This window comes from Mus caroli, unplaced genomic scaffold (assembly GCF_978045245.1).
Source record: "Mus caroli unplaced genomic scaffold, Mus_caroli_1 scaffold_17, whole genome shotgun sequence".
Lineage (NCBI taxonomy): Eukaryota > Metazoa > Chordata > Mammalia > Rodentia > Muridae > Mus > Mus caroli.
The window spans coordinates 16,638,637-16,660,632 of NW_028227272.1; the positions used below are offsets into that span (position 1 = coordinate 16,638,637).

Genomic DNA, 21,996 nt, shown 5'->3' on the forward strand with positions numbered 1-21,996 from the left:
CTTAAATTTCATGGGATTTGAATAGTTCTCCTGCAGCTTCGTTGCCTGAAGAATACATCTCTCTCTTGGGCTGCCTCCACCTCCTGTATACAGGAATTTACACCTCAAACACCAGAAAAGAGTGAACTGAAAGTGATGCAAGGCCTCTCAAAGCCTACCCTAGTGGTGGACTTTCTCCAGTAAGGCTGAACCACCTAAATCCCCCTGAACAGTTCCGCCAACTGGGGACCAAGTGCTCAAATGCCTGAGACTATGGGGGCCATTTTTTCGTCAATGCTACCATATAAGAAAACCCTAAAATCAGACAGACTGGCCCCACATCTTAGTTTGCCACTTAATTGCTATGTAACTAGGATAAGATACTTAACCTCAGTAGGTTAAGTTATCTTAACTTAGCCTCATTTATCTACTTGCCTGCTAATACAAACACGCACACGAACGTAATGTATGACAATAATAATTGTACTTGTCAAAAGGTATTGTGAGTATTAAGCATAAATACATGGGAAGCATTTAAACAGAATGTTCACTGCTCAACTGAACAGCAACTGTGATCATAGTTGTCATTATGACAAAGAGATCAAATTGTCTCACTGCGGTGCCTAAACTTTCCTCTTAGTACCACTTTCATTGTGTCCCATAAGTTTGTATATGCTGTGTAATAAATTTCATTGAATTCTAGAAAATCTTTAATTTCTTTTCTTTATTTCTGACTATATCTTAGTACTCCATATTCTTCTTGACAGTTTTATACCTATAGTAAGTTTCAGAGAAATATAAATTAAGAGAATTTATATCTAAAGAAAGGCTAAATTTAAGTATGCCATACATAATGCTAATTAGACTGTTTCTCCCTTCTCAGCAGTCATTAATTGCCTGTAGGTATTCATCTAGGAGAGGGACTTGTAAGGCTACATTGTTCCGGTCTTATTTAGGGAACCATATTGTTGCTATTTCATGGTACAGATTCTTTGTCATATATAGAGAACAAAATCTTGCAGCATGTCTTCTAGTCCTCTGTCTCTTACAATCCTCCACCTCACCCTTCCACAATGTCCCTTTAACATTAGGTGTAAAGAGTAGAGTATCATGACAGTTGTTCTCTGCACTTTGATCAGTTGTGGAATTGTGTAATCGTCTTTATCTGCTGAGGAAAAAAACTTCTCAGATAAGGAATGCTCTCACACCTACACCTATCTATGGGTATAAGGATTTAGACTGTACTGAAATTATAAGGTTGGTGAAAGTGAAAGTTGTAAGTTTTCCCCTAACCTTCATGGCCTGGTCAGCCATGGGGAGTGGGTTAGGTTTGTAGTACCAACCAGGCATGAAGTCCCTCATATTGAGCAGGCCTTGCATCCAATTATATAGCTGTTGGTCCCCCCCGCCCCCAAGAAATAAGTGGCACTGTTGAACCTTTAAGGATATTTTGCCATGCACGTCATTATTTCAGTTCACAGGTGCCACAGTCTGGGTAGGACTATTGACAGGTTTTCTCCCTTGGTAGTTTTGCATAGCATCTTCCAATACTATATGAGCTAATCTTGAGACAGAAAGCTTCCAGGTCAGATCAAGTTTAATTCTTCCAAACCCCGGGTCAGAACTGAGTAGTGTCTTCATTAAGAGGTACTTCCTTCAAATTCTAGGAAGCAACCAAGGACGACAGCAATAACCTGTACTGTTTGGGGATTTCCTGGATTCTTATCAGTAACAATTCTCAGACCTAGTATTGGGAATTTTGTTAAATAATCTATGCCTCCTGGAGAGAGGATTTTAGCCACAAATAATATAACTTCATTTTCAAAAAATCCTATACATACATTATATATGTATGTTTGCATACACACAATATATAATAGAAAACATATGGATCCCTTATGAGTTTTTTCCACTTCCTGAGTGTGATTTATCCCTCCCTCTTTCTTAGCCTCGGTTTCCCCCACACCGAACTCACTTTAGCCTTTCCTTTTTGCAGTCAACTGAAGTAAACCTAAATAGAGCAAGATAGGTGCAATTTTCTGTTTATGGGCCATTACACAAGACACTTAGTGCCACCTTGTGATAAAACTGTGGTAATACAAGAGAGAAAAAGAGATTGTCCCAAAGTTCCATTCAAAGAAAATAATCTTTTTATTTTAATTCAAAGAAAATAATCTCTTTAGCACTAAGTAAAATAGTATCATAATAAAAATAAAATTGTTCCCCCTTTTGTGTCCCTTCCCCTTGCATTAAATGAAAGAGATCTAGCTTACTACAAAAAAACAGGAACAAGTGAAGTCAAAATTAGCAAATGAGAGAGAGCTGACGGCAAAGAGGAATACCACCCTTGGAATCACAGCAACAGCCTGAACACAAAACAAATACAGGCCCAATCTCCAGGACACAAGTCATTAAGTTCTAACCTTTGCCCAGCTCTAGCCCACTTCCTTCCTCTGTTTTCTTCTCTGCTTCTATCACGGTCCTCATTTCCTGTCCAATTTCTGTTCCCAGGACACAAGTACCTTGTAATCCTGGTGAGTAGACTCTGATGTGTGCCATAAATGAACCCTGGAAGAGTGTGGGCACCAGCTGGCATGAAAGAACTGATCTCAGGGAGGACGACTTGGAATTCTGGGACATCCACAGGAAGATGTGAGGAACAGCTACCACTATTTGCCTCTTAATGTCTATGTGTCCTCTCTCCTTCCCAAATAACTGCTTTTAGCTGGAAAATGGTAAAACTCATTCCGCTGCTCCCTCTGGGATCCCAGGACCCAAGATACTAAATAACACATACTACATCTTTTCACACTTTTTGATATATTAAAGTCTAAATAAATTGATATGAACAAAAATAATCCAGCTCTAGCTGATAAACTCAGTTTTACTAATAAACAAAAGGAAGTTTTCTAGGAGTATGATTGCTTCATTGCTTCTATTTAAGTACATGTTATGAGAATATATGTTCCTTATTATTTTACTATAATTATGTTTCTTTGTTTCTCTCTTTTTTTGCATTATTCTGGGAAATCCATAAACCTAAAAGTATGTTGTCTCTATTTTAATTGTTTTCCAAAGGATTAGAGCTATTATGAGTGATGGAGATTCAGAAAAAAAAAAAAAAGAAATGTTTCAGAGAAGAAATATCCATGAAAAGAAATAGAAAGGGAGGGTGGAAAAATGGCCCAGTGGTTAAGAGCATTGCTGTCTTACAGAGGACTTGAGTTCAGTTCCTAGCACCTAAATCAGGTGACTCACAACCACCTGTAACTCCAGCTCTATAAGGAGCCAGCACCTCTGGCCCTCGCAGGCACCTGCACTCACGTGCACTCACTTACAGACAGCCATAAACATGCAAAGAAGTAGAAAAAGGTTATTCATCATAATTAAGCAAAAGATTTTTATGGGAAATGCTGATAAATGACAAATATATTCCCCGCCCTCTTTCCTTAACCACTTTCCGTGTAGCAGTTGGGGACCTAAATGCTTGCCTCCATAGATTGCCGTGATGGTTGCTCCTAGCAAATGTTATAAGACCTATAAGTAGGACATAAGCAGAGTTAGTAAAATGTTTTTAGAAATATTTCTGCTCTTAGAAAAAAATAAGTTAAATCAATATTGCATCTTTTCCTTCTACCTGCTTTAGATGATAGGTCAAGACTTAACAAGTAAAGAAACAAGATATTCAAAAGTCACGCTAGCATTATCGAGCCCTGGTCCAGTACTAAGAATGTCTTATTATGAGGTTTTAAAAAACAAGTTGTATTTCTCTCATATTCTGATGCCATGTTCAATATTATCCATAATACAATGACAAACTGAATTTCAAAGCAACCTATTGGAGGAATATCTCTGAGTCTAAAGTCTAGAGCAGTTTCGTGTACCGTGTGCTCATATTTCCCAAGCAAACCTTGAATTTATGAAAATCTTTATCAGTTACTTTTCTCTTGATATAATAAAATACCATGCCAAAGGCAGCTTAAGGAAGAAAGAATTGCCTCAGAGCTCCAGTGAGATCAGAATTTATACTAGCAGGTAGTGGGAGGAGCTGGAGGCTGATAGAACACATCTGCCGCCACAAGTAACAAAGCAAAGAGAGCAAATGAAATAAAATGAGAGTGGGGACTCTCAAAGCTTACCCCAAGTAGCTCACACCTTTCATCAAGGCTGAACCACCCCCAAACAGCTACACCAATGGAAATCAAGCATTCAAATACCCTAGCCTTTGGGGAACACATCTCATTTAAACAACCACATAGCCCTAGCTCACTAACAGCATGCAGATTGAATGCTAAGCAGGGACTAGACTAGTTTAGGTATGAAGTATCTCCTCATTTTGATTTTGGAAAACACACAGTATGCCTGTCAAGGAAATTTCACTCAATTTCATCTCAGTAGGCTGAGAGGTTTGATGAGAAGTCATATGAAGGGGGAATTCAGGGAAACATGTTTCCATGAGAGAGAGGGAACTGGAGAACAATTCAGAAGGAAAGAGAAATGAAAAACAATGAGAGTTAGAAATATTGTTTAGAAAAGGGAAAGAAGTGAGACTTTGATGGCACTTTCTGTTATAGAGTAAAATTAATACAAACTATGCTCTGCTTGTGGTGTAAGTATTAATAAGATGACTTTGAAGCTTCTGTAGAGCAAAGGGATTCATCAAGTGTGTTACAAGAAAGTAGGAATCTTTGCCATCTAAGAATTGATATTCAGAATATATCATCCCTTAGATTTTAGGAAAATTAAAATAACTTTGGAATTTTGTCTGATGCCAGTCAGGATAGTCAAAATCAAGAAAACAATTGACAAAGCTAGTTGGGATATAGAGAAAGGGAGACCCTTATACAACGCCACTGGAAATCAGTGTGGAGAATTCTCAAAAAGGTGAAAATAGATCTACCATATGACCCCTATATACTTCCCCTTGGCATATGCCTAAAGGACTCAAAGGCCTGCTCCACAGATACTTGAATGGCAGTGAGCATCGCTAGTATATTAACAATAGCTAGGGATTGGAAGTAACATAAATGTCTTTCAACTGATGAAAGGATAGTGAAAATGCGCTCCACATACACCACAGAATACTCGTTACCATAAAGAAAAATCAAATTTGCAAGTAAATAGATGAAACTAGGACATATTATACTGAGGTAACATACACACAGAAAGACAAACAGTTCACAGCTCCAAATCTTCAGATGTGTGCATATAACCTGCAGTAACCACAGAAACCAGGAAAATAACAAGGACCATGGAGGAGATGGGAAGTTCTAGAGGGGGATAGTAGTATATGGGTGATATGAAGGGGGAATTTGGGAACACATTTTTTTCATGGAGGGGGGAGGGGAGCTGGAGAATACAGAAGGAAAGAGAAATGAGAAACAGTAAGGATGTTTGAAAACATAAGGAATCATAATGTTGTATTTACCTAAAATGACACATAATACATTTCTCTCCCTCTCCCCATCCCCTCCCCCTCCAACTCCCCCTCCCCCTCCCTCTCCCTCTCCCCATCCCCTCCACCTCCACCTCCCCACCTCTGTCTTTCTGTGCATGTATGTGTGTATTTGTGTGTGTATGTGTGTCTCTGTTTGTATGTTTGTGTGTGTGTTTGTGTCTCTGTGTGTGTGTGTGTTTGTGTGTGATGATGATGACTCATACCGCTTGGGATGATAATACTCCTCATAAGAGGTCAATAACAGGCATGAGAAAACTTCCTTTGAGTCATTGGTCAGGGAAGTCTAAGAGACACCTCCAAACAACTGCTAATATAGGTAATAATTTAGTCTTCCCCAAGCATGAGCCACCTCTGATTGGTTATTCTTTGCTTCTTCTCTTGCTTTGTATCTGGCCTGTACTTGTGGGCAATCTTAAGGATCTGAATATCTGTTTGCCTGTCTAGGGCCTGGGAGAACTGGTTAATGACAGGAGGAACTTTGGGGGGCTTATAGAGGGTAGCTCTTTGCCGCTGCAGCCTGATGTGGTGGGGCCATTTGAGGAAGTGTGTTAGATCTCTTTTGGGCTGGATGTCCTGCCCAATGCCGAAGTTTTGGGGCCTTTTCTCAAACAAAGGATTGACCACCTTTTTGGCCTCCTGTTTCTTGACGACGGTGGAGGCCTTCCTTCCTTTGGGCATCTTGCTCAGCTGGTGGAGAGAGAAAGAAGAGGGAATTGTGGGTGATCCAATTTTAACTATTTTTTTTTAAAGATTGCTTTGTTGTTGTTTTTCTAAACAGAAAAGCTGAAGAGAGTAAATGACCATCTATGTCACTATTACATGCTTGGTTTGGTCTAAATATTGACATGTAATAATTAGAGTCAAGTAAGTAATAACAAGTTTCCAAGATAAAACATAGGCTCGAAACTTTTCACCTCTTATCAGAATCAGCCTCTCTTAAATCCCGAACACTTGGTAGAAATTTCCTTGAGAGAGCTGAAAATAAAGGAGAAATTTCTCACAGAAACCTTAGCAAATATCAAAAGACCTTGATTTAAGACTTCAGGAGTCAGGCAGATCTCCTTGAGTTCTACACCAGCCTGGACTACACACTAAGTTCCATGAGAGCCAGAACTATGTAGTAAGACCCTGTCTCAAATTAAAAAACAAAAAAAAAACCAAAAACAAAAAACAAAAAAACATTCTTCTGGTGGGATTCTGGAAGACCATTCAGGAATGGTCAAGCCTGTAATGATGGCAGCTGGTATTGGCTCTAAATGTAAATGTCACTTTTATTGCCTCAGATGAAGGAATGGGATGAGAGCCAGACCCAAGCTTTATGAATACATGGCTTGGGATGAGCCCAGGGCATTTCTTTCTAACTTTCCCTAGGCCTAGGCCTGGAAGCTTCTAACCTCCATACAATCTAATCTTCTGCAAACGAGAATCTTGAAGGCTTCAGCTTCCAACCTCCATCTGCTAACCTAGCTCTAGAATGTTTCAGCCTCTGAGAATTAGTGCTGAATAAGCTCATTTTTTCTAGCTTTTTCTGAACTCTGGTTGGCAGGTTCAACTTAGCTGTTCTGGCTCGAACTTCTCTCCAAGCTGACTGATTCAAATTGGCTTCTCTCAGCTTCTGGCTGAATTGCTCTGTTTGGAAAGACAGCTTCTGAACTTCACAAACTGAACTGATCACCAGTGAACTCAACTGACTCTCTCTCCCTCACTACTCTTTAAGTAGTCTCTTTTGCTTTGTCCTCATGAAAGTTGAGCATATCCTATCTTTGACCCATTCTGTTAAATATTTTCTGAGTCATTTCTTTGTCTGCTCCTCAATTAGATAACATTGTTTGAGATTATAGAGATGTGTCTATATTCTAACCAGAGGGATTTGTGTGTGGCATGTCTGCAATCGAACCAGATCATATCTTTGGGTATGATCCTGTACCAGAGCAGCCGTGTTGCTAGATTAAAATTCCTCTGCAATTGACAATAATTTATATTCTTCTTGACAATCTTTTCAGTTGTTTTATGCTTTCTTCCTGGAAAACAGCTGAGTCCCTCAACAGAAAAGCAAAAAAATATACATGGAACCTTCCCTTCCCTCCATAAGGGTGTTCTTACTCCATTCTAGTACTGGATGCAACTTAAGCACTGAAAAATTAACATGATATTCATAAGGTTCAAGATTGTGGGCCCTCCTACTAGGAACTCCAACAAAATATGAAAATGCAAACAAATCTGCCCCGACTGGCAGGATGACAAACTGTGGAATTGTTCTACTACACCTACTGCCACCAAGGGCCTCAATACCTGCTGCATAATTTTATCTATACAAATGAAAACAGAAATTATGCTAAATCTTTGCAAATTAAAATGAGAAACTAAACATTAAAACAAACAAAGTTCCAGTCCTAGGGAAAGCTGGGGCTTGTAAAGATATAGTTCAAGGTACATTGTTCTGTTGAGAACTGGATTCCTCAGCTGCAGAACTGTTCCAGGTTTGGGGTGGTGTAGCTCATTTTCTAGTTCCCAAATGGTGGTGCTGTTGGGAACGATGCGGAACATTTAGAAGGTGGCATGTCACTGGAGGAAGTGGGTCACTGGGGACAGGCCATGCTGTGCTTCATATTCTGTTTCCTGTATGAATGCAATGTAACTAGCCAGACTCCTGATCCTGTTACCATGCCTTCCCTGCCTGCTGGCACATTCACCACACACACACACACACACACACACACACACACACACACACACACACAGCTTGTTATGAAGAACTGTTCCTTCTCTGGAGTTATGAGTAAAACAAACCCTTTCTCCTTTAAATTGCTTTTGTTAGAATATTCTATCACAAAAATAACTAAGGCAGATAGCATGAAGATCTCATAGATGAACCTGCTGGAGATACTGGCTAGAAACCCTTCCCAAGGTTTTGGATAAAACCAATGAAGAAAGAGGCCTTGAAGTTTAAGCCCATGTACTTTCACAGTTAACCTTTTAGACAGTCTCATCAACCATATGACTATTTGCCTTATTGTTCAGATCTGCAGAGGACATTCTAGACACACACATCCTTTAACAGAGCTCCTTTCAAAGTAGATCATAAAACCAAAATGTTCCTTAAGTTAGATTTCCCTCCTCCACCCTCACTTCCTTTTTCTTGGCCTCTCTCTTTCCCCCCTCCTCTTCCTTTTTCCCCTCCCAGAACAAGAGATTTATTTTCACTTCAAAATATTGTGTTTGGTTCTGTTGTGTTTTGTATTTGTTCTGTTCGGCTTTGAGACAAGTATGTAACTTGGGCTAACCTCAAACTCATGATTCTCCTGCTTCAGCCTCCTGAGTGCTGAGATTAAAGGCTTGTAGCACATGCTTAGTCTCTGTGCATGTTTAAGGAGGCTTCACCATGTTATTTGCAGATTCCCAAAGCAAAATGCAAACCTTTAGAGACCAAACATTCAAATGTGCTCCAACAGGTGCCTTATATGTCTCATGATTTGTATTTCCAGATGCTCTTCACTGTAGCATGGAGTGACAATCATGTCATTAAGTCCAAAGTACAGTTCATTCATTTCAAACCCCTAAGCTACTGAGCATAATATCATGCAGTACCCACAGAGAGCACTGAGATCACGTGCAGGGAACTACAAGCAGTTACTGCTGCCCAGCACCAAAGCTGTCAAAATTACATGTTGCTAACCTGGAAAAGATCAATATTCAAAACTCTGAGTACAATACAGTGTTGTCATTGTGACACTGGAAACTCCTGTGCTGAACTGTCCTAAGTCAAGCTCCATTTCTCTATCTATCTGGGGAGAAAAACCTTAGAACAGAGGACCACCCTCCCTACTCCAGGCTGGGGAAAGGAAAGCATTTTCATCTTCTTTATTTTTTTTAATATTTTACCCTCATTTAGTTATTTCAGTAGACTCTGAAGGAATGAACTGGTTATTACTCCTTCAGGCATTAAACATCTGGTTAAATTAAAGCACACATCACACACACAACTTTGTGCACTGTTTCACAGTAATATCTTGATATTATTCTGTTGTCCACTAATAAGATAATATTTGGGAAGACTGCCAGAGCCTTTTTTTTCTACTCTCAGCTGGATGTTTTGTGTAAGGAGCTTTTTAGATTTAACATTTTCTTTGACCAATGAATTCAGTTCTTCTCTCGTGTCTTCAATGCCTAAGTTTCTCTCTTCCATCTCTTGTGTTCTTCTAGTGAAGTTTGCCTCTGTAATTCCTGTTCTAAATTCTAAATTTTTTATTTCCAGAATTCCCTTGGTTGTCTTTCCTTTATTGATTCTACTTCCATATTCAGGTATTAAACAGCTTTATCTAGGTTTTTCCCACTGTTTAACTGTGCTTTCTTGGATTTCTTTAAGATATTTATTCATTTCATCCAATTTTTGTGTTTTCCTGTCTTTCTTTAATGGAGTTATTAATTTGCTATTTAAGTACCTCTATTAGCTTCATATAGCTGGTTTAAAGTCTTTTTCTTGTGCTTTAGTTACTGGAATTTTCAGGGCCTGTTCTTGTAAGAAAGCTGTGCTCTAGGGTAGACACATTGCCTGGCTATTATTGATTGTGTTTTTATGCTGGCAATAGGTATCTAGGATTGATATGATTATAGGTCTAGGTGCTGATTTCTGGGTTTGTCTTTGTTGGGAGTGTGTTTTGTCCTTGGTTTCTGTTTTCTCTCTGTATTTTCAGAAATTATAATGCCTGTTTTTCTGGCCTGCTCAGCTGTTATGTCTACAGGGAGTGCCTGATGGTGTTAGAGGGTGGGACACCAAGGTGAATTGGGGGAGGAAGTTTAGAGAGGATGGTCTTGGGGACGGGATCAGAAAGAAAGGGGGAACCACAGCAGATTTCCTACTACTGAGCTGGGCAGGAGATTGGATCTCAAGACCAGTAGGAGTGGTGTGTAGGTCTGCCTTCAGTGGGGCCCTTGAGTGAGCTGGGGTGCCTGCTGGGGTTGAAATCTCGACAAAGCAAGGAGTCAGGGAAGATAGATTAGAAGGAGAAGTTCTTTGCGATCCACAGGAAATAGGAACAGGAGGGCAGAGAAGGTTGCCATGAAAGTTGTGCTGCAGAGCTGGGACTGAGACTCAGGTGTTAGGTCTGGGGTAACAGAGAAAGAAGAGAAGATCTGCAGGCAGCTTACCTGGTGTTTTGGCCTGTATATCCTGTGAGTGAGCACGGGGTGCCTGCTAAAATAGGGGGCCTGGAAAGACCAATGTGTGGGGAAAGGGCATGAGATTCACAGGAGATGGACCCTGGGTGCTAGCTCCGTACCCAATTCCACAACACTCAGAGGAAGCTCAAATCCCAGGTGCTCTAGCACATCCAGGATCATAGGTGAGGAGGCCACAACATCTACCCCAACACTGGGAGTAACTGGAAATACCCTCCCCCCACCCCTGGATCTAAGGACACAGGAATCCCAAGCCAGCTAATGGCATGGGTTCCTTCTGGTCTGAGCCAGTGCCCTGAACAGTCCTTCGGCGCTAGCTCCACACCCAGTCCCACAACACCCAGAGGAAGCTTGACTCCCAGGTGCCTTACCAGGCCCAGGATCATAGGATTTCAGGATCACAAAGGCAAATTGACTCCCAGGAGCTCTAACATACCCAGGATCTCAGGATCACATGATCCCAGAATCACAGGATCACAAAGACAGTTGGACTCCGAGGAGTTCTGACACAACCAGAATCACAGGAGGGACAGATGAGGGCAGGTAACACTAGAGATAATCAGATGTCGAGAGGCAAGCATAAGAACATAAGCAACAGAAACTAAGGTTACTTGGCATCATCAGAACCCAGTTCTCCCACCATAGCAAGTGCTGGATGCCCCATCACACTGGAAAAACAAGATTATGATTTAAAATCACTTATCATGATGAGATTCACAGGAGATGGGAGCAGGGGGTGGGAAGGAAGAGGAGACTGCCACAGGTGTTCTGCTATAGAGCTGGGGATGAGATTTCGGGAATAGATCTGGAGAAAAGAGTTCTGCTTATTTTCTAAAAAAAAAAAAAACAACAACAACAACAACAAAAAAAAAAACATAATGGTAATCCCAGAGAGATCTTAAACTCACATAAGCATGTGTGCGCACACACACACACACAAGGCATAGGGCCTGGATCAGCCCTGGTCACCTCTCTGAGAGGCTAGACCTTGGCTGTATGTGATGTAAGTTCTTGGCTTTGGACTTGAGGTGCAGAGGCCCTTCCCACCCCCACAAGGGTGACCAGTTTTTTATCATGTGAGTCTGAGGCTTGTTGAGTCCTTTCCTTCAGTCTTGCATGACTCCCTAATCAACTGAGATCCATGACTTGTCTTTCTAAGAATAGAAATGAGCTGGTCTGCCTTTGGCTCAGGTTGTACTGGGAGTAGTTGTTCCTCAACCAGGGAAAGGCATTGGTTATTCCTTGAAGTCTTCATAATGAGGAACACATGACCAAATCAGCCAGCTACAAAAGGTCAAATGTGTCTCAAACTCATCAAGCCTCCAAGACAATGCCTACTGATACAGCCATCTTTAGTGATGGCTGATATTTGAGCCTGCTAGAATAGGGGCATGTGCTTCTTGTTAGCATACATGTATGCACAGTGGCAAAAATGTGCAAGGCCCACTTAATATTCAGTGTTGGCTCCTAATACCCATATCTGGGTACATGGACGAGGATGCATGTAAGAATTCTTTAGTTTTAAAGGAATACCTTCCAAAGCCATGACAAAGGCTGGCCTAATACCCCAACAGGTCTGCATACAATGGCCCTTTTTGCCACCAGATGGTCAGGCATCTAGTCCAAGTTTCCTCTGAGTCTATGTCCTCACTGGTGAACTGTTCTCTTTCTTCTAGGAAAAGCTGAACGCAAATACTGATGACCCACCAAGTCACTAGTGCCTACTGCTCTGACCTGCTAGGAACTCAGCCTCCTGCTTGCTTTCTAGTATATATCATGTTTATGGATCAGAGAGAGTCAGGTCTCTTTTTCATGTACATGAGACAAAGGGAAGTAATGATTGTCCCAGCTCTTTAACTTTTACTGTTTGCAACTTTGTCCAGAGAAAAATAGTTGTATTGTGTTTATGGGTTCTGTTTAATGAAGTGTCATCATCAGGGATCATCCTGCCTGGAGCCCCTGTTGCTATACTGCTCAGAGTGGGAAGTGGGGGGACTATCTATGCACATGGGAACTAAGAAGCTGCCTGTAGAGACTGACTAGAACTGCAGGACTATGCTAGGTCCAGAGGCGAAGTATCTAATCTAGGTTAGCCCCACCAATCTTCCAATAGCTATCACTTGCACACCTCTGCATCAGGTCTAACATCCCATAACAAATAGAATTTTAAAACTTTTTGAAATACATTAACTTAACTGACCACTAGCCTCACCAATCCAAATACTGGGAATGTGTAGAGGAATTTTCCCCTAATTAATTGATTGGCTAAAAAAAGCAACAAGAAGCCAAACACTGGGTAAAATGGAGGCAGCCCTTCCAGATCAGAGAGAGGAAGAGGGGCCCTGGGAGGAAGAAGCACCCCTTTTTACAGTGAGGCAGGGAGCAAGAAGAAGCAGGATGTAGACTGGGAACTGTTAAACCTGGTGGTGGCTTCCACCACCAGATTTCCAACATAGAATAGTTGATGAGTTTAGGACGATAGATTCTGCGCCAGTGGTTATGTCACCTGTTGATTTTAAACTAAATTTGTCTGGTGTCTTCCATTAGCCAAGATTCAGGTGGCCCGAAGGAAAAGAACATAGCCAGGGGAGAATTCGGCCAGGTTTTGGAATGGCAAAAGTGGGCAAGGGCAGAGTTCCAGGGGAGAGGTAACTGCTGTGGATCTCCAGGGAGAGCATGCCCATAGCTGGCTGCAGGACGGGGAGAATGATCTCGGAGCTCTGGCAGAGCTGGCATTTGTGGGAGAGGTGTTGGCTAGGAGAAACACTCAGTCTCACGTTTAGTGTGTATCATTTTTTAAAACTACATCTATAGGAATGTCATCAGATAGCATCTTTGGCTTATAGAAATGCTTTCCCCATCTTGCTGTAACTGCTCTGATGTAACCATTAATGTATTTTAAACATGCCTTGATTTTCTTTGTTCTGTAAAACTATAAAACTTCATGAAAACACTTCCACATTGGACCATGGAATTTGGGGTAACCAAATTCCGTCTAAGTCATGATCACTCAAAATGTCTCCAGAATAAACTCTTACTCCCTTTAAGGTAAGACCTGTGCTTTCTGCCTTGACAGCTACATTGCTGCTTACTGCCCTTAGCTGGACAAGAGACATGCAGCATCCTTCCATCACCTAGAGGCTGGAAGCTTTGTGCCATCCTTCATACTGTCTGCACATCTGGAATTGTAGGTCCAGGATAAAAGACAGATACTTACTAGGGTTAGAAAAGGGGTACATTTTTATTCAATACATTTCTAACTTTTCCAGGACAGAATTGGGGTTGCTACTAAGTTAATAGATTTCAAAATGTTTTTACCTATTTGTTGTGGAATTTTAGTTGTAATTAGTTGGGAAATTACTTATAGTTAATTAGGAGATATATTTTCCTTCCCTCACTGTACACAATGCAGCAGCTATGCTTACCTGCCCTATAACAGATATCATATGCCTGTTCATAAATCAACAGTGAGTACGTGGCATTTGTGAAGCAGATGGAGAAGCTCAAGAGAAATTTAAAAGATTTTTTAAATTAAAAATGTTAAAAAAAAATCCAGCTTTCTACTAGTCAAATAATATGACTAAATAATTAAAATAAGACCATAACACAGGTTGAAAATTGGAGCTATAAGTCACTGGTAGAGTACTTGCCTACGATTATTTGACTCCAAGCACTACATTAACTGAGTTTCACATGCAAGTATATTATTCAAAATATACAATGAATTTTCTGATTAGCTTTGGGTCCCATCTCCAACATATCTCATTATCGAGAGATATGTATTTCAAAATCTTAAAAATGCAAAGTCTAAAGTAAATTCTAATTCTAAGAGTTCCAGATTAGGTCCATTTAAGTTGTATTCTATTTCACCAATAAAATAACTTAAGTCCTAGTAAATACTAAGGGTATGCCAGAAACTACCATTTTTGAATACCCCCCAGAAGTGAAGGAGGTAGTTAAGACCTAGTGCCAATAGTCACTTCTGTAGTCAATTCAATACCAAACACTTTTTAAAAATCATTCATTATGCACTTACATTAGTCTAGGCCCTGAACTTTGTGCTGTGGAAGATAAAAGACTCAGGATCATTTTTATTTTTCATATGCATTGGTATATTTGCTGCATGTATGTCTGTGTGAAGATGTTGGATCCTTTGGAACTGGAATTGTAGACAGATGTGTGCTGCCATGTGGGTGCTAGGAATTGAACCCAGGTCCTATGAAAGAGCAGCCAGTGTTCTTAACCATCTCTCCAGTGCCACCAATGCATTTGGTTTGGTTTGGTTTGGTTTTTTTGAGACAGGGTTTCTCTGTATAGCCCTGGCTGTCCTGGAACTCACTTTGTAGACCAGGCTGGCCTCGAACTCAGAAATCCACCTGCCTCTGCCTCCCAAGTGCTGGGATTAAAGGTGTGCACCACCACACCCGGCTACCAATGCACTTTTTATGTGTGCCCTCCTCCTAGCTTTGAGCGAATTGAATAAGACCTTGTCTGCCACAGTCAGCTAGCCCACCTAAGGTGGAGTCTTCTAACCTAGGTAAAGTCTATTGTCCTGCCACATCTGTAGCTTCATGCAAGAAGCCACTACCTGCTGCGCAGCTGAGTTTGTTTTCCTGATGAGATCCTGGCAAAGTAGAGGATGAGTTTCTTCCCTTTAAAAATTCAGACTCAAGAGTTAAAGTTGAGCCTTGATCAGAGAATTTTGTCTTGGCTCATTATTTCTCACTGTCCTTCCCATCCATCCCAGCTTTTCTTTCAGGAACCCATGGCCACTGGTGGCTACATTTATGCATTGTCTTAAATGTTAAAACATCTTGAGTGGGTGCTTCAGTCCTACTTAGAAGGGGGAAGAAAATAATCAAGGGAAGTAGAGGGTTGGGAGGACTTGGGAGGAAGATAAGAGGGGATCAGAATCAGGTACAGGAGGAGATGGAAGAGATGTGCAAAGGGTCAGGAAATTGAACAGAGGTGTGTAGCAATGGGGGGGGGGGAACAATTGGGGTAGCAACCAGAAAGTCCCAGATGCCAGGAAAGCAGGAGCCTCCCAGGACCCCACATTACCTGAAATACCCCACAAAGGGGAGGGAAAACCTGTCGAGACCATATCCAGTTAGACATGGCCCCCCAAGTTGAGGGATGGAGCCACCCACCCATCTTCAAATTTTTAACCCAGAATTGCTCCTGTCTAAAGGAAATCCAGGGACAAAGTGTGGAGCAGAGACTGAAGGAAAAACCATCCAAAGACTGCCCCACCTGGGCATCCATCCCACATGCAGACACCAAACCCAGACACTATTGCTGATGCCAAAAAGTGCTTGCTGAAAGGACCCTGATACAGCTGTCCCGAGAGGCTCTGCCAGATCCTGACCAATACAGTTGTGGAGGCTCTCAGCCAACCATCGGACTGAGCACAGGGACCCCAGTGGAGGAGTAAGGGGAAGGACTGAAGGGGCTGAAGGAGCCTTATCTAGCATCAATGGGAGGGGAGGCCTTTGGTCCTGTGAAGGCTTAATGCCCCAGTGTAGAGGAATGCTAGGGCAATGAGGCAGGAGTGGGTGGGTGGGGAAGCACCCTCATAGAAGCAGGGTAATGGGGGATGGAAGGTTGTTTGCAGAGGGAAAACCTAGAAAGGTTTTGAAATGTAAATAAAATATTCAACTCAAAAACACACACACCTTGAAATAGTCTGTCCCAGGTTAAACAGAGCAAGGAAGGACTTGCACTTAAGTTGGTTTGAACTCAAAAGCCTTTAACAATTATATACTGCTTCAATACAGTCACTGAAAATTTCCTGTCTTATAGGAAAGCTACAAGTCCTGGCTAGTTTTATGGCAACTTGACACAAGCTAGAGTCATTTGGGAAGGGTGATTCTCAATTGAGAAAACTCCCTTTGTAAAATTTTCCTGTAACCAAGTCTGTAGGACATTGTCTTAATCAGTTATTGATGTGGGAGGGCCCAGCCCACTTAGAGTAATGACACCTCTGGGCAGGTACTCCTCAATTGTATAAGAAACCAGGCTGAGCAAGCCATAAACAGTACTCCTCCATGGTCTTTGCATCAGCTCCTAGCTGCAGGTTCCTTGCTTTGAGTTCCTGCCCTGACTGCTTTCAATGATGGCCTGTGATGTGAAGCAGAAGTGAAGTAAATTCTTTCAACCCCAAGTTGACTATGGCCATGGTCTTTATCATAACAATGGAAACCCTAATACAATATGCCCATGAAATTTCAACAACATGGCTACCTAAAAAAAAAATGAACAATTCCAACAATTAACATCCCAGCACAGAAAGGGGTGAACCCCACTCTAGATGAAAAGCTACAAGCAATCAGCAACTTCTAAGAGAGGGAGAATTAGCTCTCCCCAGGGATAAGTCCCTTGATTTGTTATCCAATACCACATTATCAGCCTAAGAAACAAAGACATGCAAGAAACACTGAATAGACCCAGGTTGTATCTGCATATTTATTCACTTATACATATATGTGACTGTCGTGTCCGCTCTCGACCAGCAAGAACAAGACCACCAGTTCTTCTAACAACAGTTTATTCAGCAAGCTTCAGTCTTCATCTCTCTCCCTTCATCTTTTTTCTCCCCCATTTCTCTCTCTCTCGAACCCTGGACCTCTCTTATATTCTCAGCCCCCATCCACTCACGGCAGGCCACATCACCTCACCAGGCACGCAGCTTCAGCCAATCAGGGCGGTAGGGGCATGTCTCCACCAAATATGGACTTGTTTACACTGCCAGCATCATGGTGCACCTGCACAGCTCTCACGATGGTCGTGGCTTATTTTCAGGTGTATGAGGAAGTCAGGTGCAAGTCATAAGACTTAGCTGCAGTCCTGGGCTCCATCCTGGGACTGCTGCCACACCTGCTCCTCACATCTCCCCATTTTTTCTTTTTTGGCAGAGAAAATGTCTTAGATTGCCCACTGCGGCAATGCCCCATACCCGTCCTTGGGAGACAAACAGCATTGGTTTGATCCCTATCTTAGGTTGGTGACATGCCCAGGGAGTCTTATCCATCACTGACTACTTTTCTAGCATGCCAAGCCACACATGGGGAGATTGTCCTGTCTGCATGCGGCAGGTACACCAGAAGGCCAGGATGCTGATTAATCTATGGTCTGATCTTGATTGCTGCAAGCAAGCCTCGTGGGTGAAGGTAGAGGTTTGATCCCCAGTGTGCAAGCATAGGGGCCCTACACAAAACCATCCCTTGGGCTCATCACCCAGAAAGGTCTTGGCCAGCTCCCGTGTCATTTTTCCTGGGGGAAGGGAACTAGGACACTGAACCTTCATCCAATCAGACGTGCCTTCCACAGGATGCCAACAGCAAGCTATCCTCTGTGCAGTGCTTAGCTTCTCAACCCAAGGCATAAGGCAGCATTCTTTAGGGCAGCAAGCCAAATCTGAGGAGATTGTCCCGCCTCCACTGCAGCAAAGGCCTGGTGGAATGTGCGGGCCTGCACCCGACACATGCGCCAAACACACAACACACACACTATTACAAGCATACATCCCAGGGCTCCCAACAGCCCTGAAGCAAGGGATCTTATAAACAATAAACACAATAGGAGGCCACATACAACCAGGCATAGCCTGAAAAGAAACATTCCTTCCTCCAGCAAATTGAAATACAGAAGTTTCAAACACATTAGAACCATTCCAATAAAATTTGCATTATTCCAGGCCCCTCCCACCACCTTCCTTAAGGGGGAAAGATCAGTGCAACTACCATTCACCCCACATAACAACCATACATATAAGGGGCACTGCCCAAGGTGGAAGGGAATCCGAAACACTCCTACAAAAAGGAAGGGGGGCCCATCTAGGTTGGGAGGGTATAGTGCCATTGCCCTTGGATATACTGGCAGGTCACACCCCTCAAATCCAGGTAGCATTAGCTTTAGTAGATACAGCTGAACACAATCACTCATCTGTGAAATATTTTGAATCATCTGAAAACACAACAATCCCTTTAGCTGAAGCATATAGAAAAAAGGCAATTGTAGCGAAGCATTAGATGTAAAGAATTGAGGAAACACTTGAATGCGTCAATGGCATGGGCCTCAGGAACACAGACATAATAATTCCCCAACGTAGCTCTTCAGTTCTCACTAGCGGGAGCATTCCCAACCACAGGAACACCCAAGTCCTCATTGCTCTGCTTGGCCTGAATTGCTCTGGTCAGCTGTTCTGGGACCCACAACTGTTGTCGGTGATCCTGGGGAAACACACAAACAGATCCTCTCTCCCAAACCAATTGAGAGCGCTCCTCTTACCTGATTCAGCGCCTCATTGCCTCTCTGGAGTTCTGCGCCACATCTTTATCTTCTATGCAATTTCTCACTAACTTCCAGACTGGTAAAACCCCCTGTTCCTCTGCAAACCTCAAGTCCCCATGGTGCTTGGTGCAACTTGTCCCAAAACCGTGAACCTTATTGTCTCAATCTGAGAACTTAACTTGTCCCCATGGTTTCACTTTTACTTTGTGCCTGCTTCCTGGCAACTTTATATTCACCTCTGTTTTATCCGAGGTCCTTCCCAATTCACTTTTACTTCGTGCCTGCTTTCTGGCAACTTTATATTCGCTTCTGTTTTATCCGAGGTCCTTTTCCAAAACTCCTGGGTTACTTTGTGCCTGCTTCCTGGCAACTTTATATTTGCCTCTATTTTATCCGAGGTCCTTCCCAAACTCCTGGGGTCGTAAGTTTCACTTACTGTGAACTTACCCTGCCGGCAAACACTGACTGCTGAAAGTTCTGAACTCGTTGGTGGGGTAGTCAGGTCACCGTACTGGCCACTATTTGTCGCATCCGCTCTCGACCAGCAAGAACGACACGACCACCGGTTCTTCTAACAGCAGTTTATTCAGCAAGCTTCAGTCTTCATCTTTTTTCTCTGCTCTCTCTCTCTCTCTCTCTCTCTCTCTCTCTCTAGAGCCTTGGGGAACTTAATCCTATCATCTCTGATCTCCTAAGAAAAAAAACTCCTTTACCCCAATTCTTCCCCTTTTAACACCCCTGTACTTGCAGTTAAGAAGCTCAATAGAACCTACTGCTTGATTCAAGATCCCCAGCTTCTTAACTCTGCAGTGGTTTCTCTTTACTCTGTCATGGCTAAACCTTACACACTTCTTTCCACTATCCCCTCAGGGACCTCTCATTTCTCAGTCCTGGAACTCAAGGATGCATTCTCTTCACTATTTCCTTCAACACCCAGTCACAAAACATGCGATTTTACCTTGACTGACCCTGACATCCACTTATCTACCCAACTCACGTGGACTGTCCTACCTCAGGGTCTCTGGGATAGTTTACACTTATTTGGCCAGGCCCTGGATTCTGATCTACTCTCTCTTTATCTCTCCCTGAATCTAAACTTATACAGTATGTAGATGACATTCTCCTCTGCAGTCCATCCCTACAAGTTATCAAACTCACACCTCTGCTTTTCTAAATTTTTGTCCTGCCAGTACTATAGAGTCTCACCAATTGTCCACCTCTCAGGTCACCTACTTGGGATGAACAATTACTCCAATCCACAAAGCCATTATATTAGATAGAAAATACCTAATCTAGTTTCTAGCAGTTTCCTCTTTTAAAGAGATTTTATCATTCCTGGATCCCTTCCTTCTCCCTCCTTGCCTACCCCTTTCCCTCCATGAACCCCTTTCAAGCCTACCACTAAGCCCTTTCAAAAGCTCCAACAGACCCTCCTTCAAGTCCCAATCTTACAAAGACCAGATCTAACCCATCCCTTCTCCATCTATGAAACAGAAAAAGAGGGATAAGACCTTGGGGTCCTAGGTCACCAACTGGGACCATCCTTTGCACCTGTAGGAAAGAAATTTGACCTGACCACCCAGGGATGGGAACCCTGAATATGTGCTTTAGCAGCTGCTGAGCTCCTCATTCATGAACCCAATAAACAAACTTTGGGGTCACCTATCACTATCTTCTCTTCATACAACCTGTATCAGCTCTTAGTGTATAAAGACTAGAAACTCTCCCTCTCAGGATTCTTTCTCTCCAGTTGGCACTAGTAAAAAAGATTCTACACTTACTTTCCAATCATGTCTCACTCCCCATCCCAGGCCTGCACTGAAACCTTAGAGGGACTATTGCCTCATCCCTCACACACACAAATGGGCACATTGCCTCAGGCCATCCATTTCTGGTACACCTATGGCAGTTCCTTTATACATAAAGAAGCCTGAAGATCTGGCTATGCCGTAATGTCAGATACTGGGGTAGTTGAGGCACAGGTCCTTCCTGCTCACATCACAAATCAACAAATAGCTCTTTCCATATCCTACTGTCCCATGCTGCCATCTAGAAAGAACATGGGTTACCTACAACAAAGGGGGGATCAATAACCAATGCAGACCAAATTATGGCCATGCTAAAAGCCTCCCATGTCCCCACAGCTGTAGTAATTTTCTATTGCCAGTCCCACCAGAACAACAGTTCCATAATCTCTAAGGAAAGTAACTAGACTGTTGAGGCAGTAGAGCTGTGGCCCTTGAAGACATAGGCTCATTACATCTACCACAGGACATCTGCCAACATTCATCAAATTCTGTCCTATCTACACCAGCTCTTTCATTCTAATGGCAAAGCCTTATTTCACTTTGTTAAAACCCACCTACAGCCTACCCATGAGGACTTACATTTCTTAAAGTCTATTATTGCCTCTTGTAAAATTTGTCAGATGTCAAATCCCAACTTCAGATATTGCAGCCTCCCTTTTCCTACCTACTAGGCTAGAGGTTACCTCCCTGGAACAGACTGGAAATTTAACTTTACCCATATGCCCACAGTCAAACATGCCAGGTACCTCCTGATCTTGATGGACATCTTCTCAGGGTGGGTAGATACTTTTCCCACCAACAACAAAAGGCTCAGACAGTCTCTGATCTTCTCCTCTGTGATATCCTCTCTTGACTTAGAATCCCAGCATCTCTCTAGACAGATAATGGTCCTGATTTCACCTCCAAAGTTTCCCAAACCCTATCTAAAGCCCTCAACATCCCTTGGTATTTTCATATCCTGTACTTCAGGAAAGATAGAATGGACTAACTGCTCCTTAAAAACACCCTTGTCAAACTGCCACAGGAACTTCACCTCAATTGGATAAAGCTCCTGCTGATGGCTCTTTTCGGGCTATGAGCTCTCCCCAAGTGACCCACTTCCATCTCACCTTTTTTTTTTAATTTTTAATATTTTTATTACATATTTTCCTCAATTACATTTCCAATGCTATCCCAAAAGTCCCCCATACCCTCCCCTCCCCTCCCCCACTTCCCTACCCACCCATTCCCATTTTTTTGGCCCTGGCACTCCCCTGTACTGGGGCATATAAAGTTTGTGTG

The 21,996-nt window shown here is 42.4% G+C and overlaps 1 pseudogene; it reads right to left on the reverse strand.

Annotated features, from left to right (window-relative positions):
• Positions 1-720: 720 nt before the first annotated feature.
• LOC147000597 (large ribosomal subunit protein eL8 pseudogene) lies at positions 721-6,115 on the reverse strand (annotated as a pseudogene).
• Positions 6,116-21,996: the final 15,881 nt, after the last annotated feature.